Here is a 6082-nt window from a genome sequence, read left to right as displayed (position 1 = left end):
GCAAAATAAATGAATGGATAGATATATGATGGATATGAAATTAATTTCAAAACTACACACTTAGCTAGGAAATTAGATATCCATAAATTCCGGTAACAGGAAGATGGTTTTTATATTTAGAAAAGTGATTTCCTTCCCACTGAGTATCGACGCAATAACAATATATAACAACATATAGCTCGTAACAAATATATGTGTTTGTACACGGTGCATACATGTATATACTTTGTCCATGTTTTGTGAATACAAGATTCACGAATTTCAGGTGAATAGTGAGGCTGAAACCAATTTCCTCTCTGCAATGAAAGTCCTGTCAACACTTGCAACGGAACTATTTATTTATTTTATTTATTTTATTATTATTTTTTTTAATCGTTCAACTTGTTCATGATCCGTCACCTTTCGCCCTCCCTGGCAGGTTGTGATGAAGGTTCTCGGGTCCATGGTTTACGGGATTTCTACTCGCATTTGCTATGTTGTGGGTTCGAATCCCGCACTCATTTCCAATTCCTAGCAATGATTATTATCTCCCCCAACAGTCCCCAAAGCTCATAATAGGGCAAAGGTGACGGCTTTGGCTGCAACTACTCAGCGCCTCCTGGCGTAGGTTCCTCACCTTCTTATTTTTTATAGTCCCAGAATGGTAAATAAATAAGGAGGTAGGTAGGTAGGCAGGTAGGCAAAAAGGGCTGTAGGTAGGGAGGCAAGGCGGTTGTTAGGTAAGGAAGAAGAGAGGTACGGTGGGAGGGATGGAGTGAGCAAGGAAGTAAGGTAAGGAGTTAGGTTTAAAAGACGAATACTTTGTTTTCCATACAATGGCATTTTCGTTTCCATTAAAGAAATATGACAAAAAAAGAAAACTTCCGTACCCCAACAAAACTATGATAGAAAAAGACACGCTCGTAATCCTACCGTAAAGAGAGAGAGAGAGAGAGAGAGAGAGAGAGAGAGAGAGAGAGAGAGAGAGAGAGAGAGAGAGAGAGAGAGAGAGAGAGAAGAGCAATCAAATCTTGACGTTATTTCGAAAAAGGACCGTTACGTGAAAATAATGTCATGAGACGGCATCGACCCACGTCTGCCGTCTTTGAGATTCAAAATGCTTCGCGGTCTTTCCCTTCTCGTACTTGTTATTATTTTCTAAGTAAACAATCAATCTACTTTTCACATACGCGCATTAAGAGATTTTTGTTCTTTTAATGATCGGGTTAACATGTCTCCTGAAAAGAATGTGTGGTGATGGGCATTGTGTGGACAATAACCAACTAAAGGGATCAAAGAATATCAGACATACAACAAAAACGTATACAAACGAGAATGAGTATGTGTTGTACATGTTATATATACATGTTATATATACCACGTACCACCTGGGAAACCAAAGGAGAATCCTGAAGATCAAGTGGAATGATCATATTATCAAGAACGAAATCCTCCAGCGAACCTCTACCCCAGCACGATCTCTGCTGTTTGGGCCATGTCCGCAGAATAGAGGATGGGAGGATCCCCTAGGAGATGCTAAAACAAGGAAGCAGACCAAGAGGGCGACCTCACCCACAATGCAAAGATGCTTGCAAAGCCGACATGAACGATATATGCATCGACATTAACAAGTGGAAGTCACTGGCAGAGGGTCAGTGAAGATGGAGGCAAGAGTTAAACAACGAGCTCAAGGCTGATGAAGAATGCCCTTCAACGAGCAGATGGAATACACAGGCACTAGGAGAAAGACCACTACCAGCACTGACCCCACTACTCGAGATCAACTACAAACGTCCATTGTGTACCAGAAACTGCTATTCCCGTATTGGTCTTTGTACATACATACATATACCAAGGCCCTTTCCCCCTTACAAGGGAGGTAGCCACAAAGAAAAAGGCATAAAACCATTCCATCCCTAAATACACTCCACCCCCCTCCACCCTCCCTCTTATCTTAGCACCTGGACCAATGCATCCAATTTCTGCATTGGTCTTTATAGACATAGTAAACGCTGGTCTCCCTCCAGTTGACACCATTTCCAATTCATTCTCCACACGGCGCTTACCTATGGGCAACCATAACCGAAGGATGTCGGTGATATATGTACACGTTATATGAATACGTTGTGATATATGTATTTGTTATATCTATATGTTATATGTATATACATTTCATCTATTTATTTAATCTATTTATATATTTATCTACTTCTTCATCTATTTATATCAATTTATCTACTAATTCCTTATTAATAATTTTATTTATTCATTTATCAATTTACTTATTCACTCATTAATTTATTTGTTTATCCATTTATTTACCTATTTATTACTTTACTTATTGACTTACTTATTTCTATTTTAATTTTCATATGCCAACAGCCGAGTGTATTCATTTTCGTGGCTCCCCTCTCGGTAGCGAAAGGGATTTTACTCGTAAATGTTCATTAATTGCTGGGAATCAGGGCGCGTATCTGGTGTCACTTAATTACTCTGAAAAACAGTAGCCGGTAACTCTCCCACGCAAAGGAAACTTCAATACGTGTTTGAATGACATGGCAGATATACCAAAACATGTTATTGTTTGCTGTCATTGTCGTTGCTCATGTTATTGTTTCTTATTGTCGTTGCTCTTGTTACTGTTTAATGTTATTTTCGTTGTTCCTGTTATTGTGTATTTTTTGCCCTTGCTCTTGTTATTGTTACTGTCGTTGCTCTTGTAACTTTATTGTTATTGTCGTTGCTCTTGTTATTGTTTGTAGTTATTGTCGTTGTACATGTTATTGTTTATTTTTATTGTTCTTATTGTTTATCATTATTGTCGTTGCTTTTGTTATTGTTTATTGTTATTGTCGTTGCTCTTGTTATTGTTTATTGTTATTGTCGTTGCTCTTGTTATTGTTTACTGTTATTGTCATTGCTATTGTTATTGTTTATCACTTGTAGTTGCTATTGTCGTTGCTATTGCTATTACCGTTGTTACTGTTACTGTCATTGATATTGCTATTGTCGTTTACATTGGTATCGCTATTGTTACTGTATTGAGAAGATTTAAGCCTCAATTGGACCCACCACGCCATCTGCATTCTGTGTTGCTGATGTGGTCGGGTCTGGAATATTTCATTCAAACTGTTTCAGGCGAGTTTGGAGATGCTATGAAAGTGCCAGCGATGAGAGGGGAGGCTAACAGAACTATATGAAAAAGGATGTACAGTACAAAGAACAATTGGGCTAGGTAGTTGTTGTCATGCAGAATACCTGAATAAAAGGAAGGAAAGTTATTGTGGAGTGGCTCATGAGATTGTTTAATGTGTGTCTAAGGGAAGAAGGTGTGCTGGTGGACTGTTGGCGTGTGAGTATGATTGCACTATATGCAACTCTAATGTAGTGGTTATTTGTACCTCATGAAGTATTATACTCAAACATCCCTCATTCGGAAAGGGTGAGTAATATCCTTTCACGATGAAAACGTAACCTAATTTGTTGTGATATAAGCCCGTACAGCAGAACGTCAAACTATAACATAATCTAATTTGCTTCAATTTGCTCTGAAATAGCTTCCACACTACTGCCTTAGTAGAACCAAAGTCGCTTCAGCCTGACACATCATAACACAATTTGACTTCCATTAACACATCTCGTTTAATTTGGTTTGATATTAACGCCTCCGCACGCTTGGTTATGCTTTGGTTTTGTCATATCAAATAAACAACGTACAACGTAAATCACAAGCTTATTCATTACTTTTCCCAGTAACCAATATCTGTTGCATCTCTTTCTAATAAACAGATCAATGGCATAAACTTGAGTCGCCGGTATAACCCTTAGATTGTTGGGCACCACTGGCAGGGAAACATTTTCCTGATGCTTTATTTTGAATATCCATAAAAAGGTATTCACTTACACCCACACACACGCACTCGCGCGCGCGCGCACGCACGCACGCGCACACACGTACGCACACGCACGCACACACACACACACACACACACACACACACACACACACACACACACACACACACACACACACACACACACACACACACACACACACACACACACACATTCGATGGCGCAGTTGGTAGAGTTCCCGGCCGCCTCTACGGTGGTCCGGGTTCGAATCCCGCCCAGGGCTGAAATAATTTCAGTATTGCTGCACTGCGTGTCGTTACTCGAAATCTCGTGGGCGGGGAGTTTGGTGTGTGTGTCTGTGCATGTAAGATCACAGCATTACCCATAGATCGGTCATATATAAGCTCTGAACTCTTCCGAGGGGGAAATAGCTGTCGATCACGAGTCCAACTCGTGATTCAAGACCATAGTGGCTCACACACACACACACACACACACGCACACACACGCGCACACACACACACACACACACACACACACACACACACACACACACACACACACACACACACACACACACACACACACACACACACACACACACACACGCAGTCACGCACACATGCACACACACATGCACTCACAGTCCGCCAGTAAAAAGGTTAATTCGTACCTTGCTTACAACCAAAGTTTTCGGAGGAGAATTTGTGATGTTTTACTTTGAACCAAAGAGGCTTCAGTGAGGCGTCGTTTTGACACCCGTATGGTCCTCAGTGTACACAGGTAGCTTTCTCTAAAGGGAACCTCTAAAACCCTGAAATCTTTAGTATTCAGTAGGAAAAATAATAATGATAAAAAAAGAACGAATGCCACAAATACTTTATTTTTTTTCTCGAAAAGCTGGTGGTTAATATATTTTCGGAAGTCACGGTATAGAATTGCCTACAGTTACTCGTGTTCGTCTTGATCTTATCTACGCTAATGTAAGTGTATCCATAGGGACCAAAATTACACAGAATTCTTTCGTTTGAAATCTAATCTCCACTCAAAAAAGAATGATGATCACTCTACCTTCCCTTCATTCTGCTAACCTTGGAAACATTGAGTGCTGGAATCAAGCTAGTTGCTGTATTTACCTAATTCATATATATTTGTAAATGGGTCTTGGATGGGAGTAGATGCGTGCCTTGCCTGGCTACCTCCTTTATAAGGGGTAGAGGAACTTGGTAGACACACAGTAGGTAGATCCAAGGATACAGTGGAAACGGGATGGATGGGGACCACAGGAGCATGGACAAGGAGATGTTTTCCTAGGAATGATACTGGAGAGATTTAAGAATATCATATGGTTGTGTATAGAAACATAAATTGTCCCGGCACTAAGAGATATCTCCCAATCTTATCTATTTACGTACGAGGAGACGTGGAGGGAGTGTAGTGGTGGAGTCCGTGAGAAAAGGATAGAAACTCCAATTCTCTTTGGACTTATTTATTTACAGGAGGGTTATCAGAATATCATGTGGTTGTGAATAGAATATAAAGTGTCCCGGCACTAAGAGATATCTCCCATTCTTATCTATTTTCGCACGAGGAAACGAGGAGGGAGTGTGTCGCCACCACGATAGTGAAGGATATCGCCTGCGAGAGAAGGATATAATATATTCTATCATTTTTTGACCTGTTACATTAGTACAGGGCAGAATAGGTAAGATGGGGGAGAGGGGGGACACTTAATTAATACAGGAAAATTCAATTATGGTACACGTACATCCATAGAAAACGATTTCTTGCAGGCGTGACCTTGCTACAGGAGGATCGCCGTGTAATTGAAGCGGCTGGCTCTGCTGTGGGCGTTCTGTGCCCTGCTGCATTGCTTCTAAAGTGGCCAGTAGGCAGGGGAAAGTACCATTCGCCCACAGGGAGCCAAGATGAAAGGGAAATGGGTGACGGATTGGAGTGAAACGGGTGGGGGTCACTGGGTTGGCTATTTCTCTTATATGGGAGAGGAAGCCTTTTGGTATATAGATAAAATAATAATAATGTTTGCCTCGTGTCTCGCTGATTGGAAAGCCGTAGCCCTACAGTGGTCGGCAATGGTCCTCAAGCCCTATCATAGATATTTCAGGGAAGAAACTTTGTACGTCTGTTGGTGTTGTATTTGTATGGAACTTATTCTTCGTCACTGGTTGAAAGTAGTAATTAGTAAGAGGGGTACAGTCATCGGTTGTCAGCTTTATTCATGTAAACAA

The sequence above is a fragment of the Oratosquilla oratoria genome, chromosome 11, assembly GCF_046742065.1.
Source record: "Oratosquilla oratoria isolate Oo_2021 chromosome 11, ASM4674206v1, whole genome shotgun sequence".
NCBI classification, from domain to species: domain Eukaryota; kingdom Metazoa; phylum Arthropoda; class Malacostraca; order Stomatopoda; family Squillidae; genus Oratosquilla; species Oratosquilla oratoria.
Note: the sequence above shows the minus strand (reverse complement) of the source record.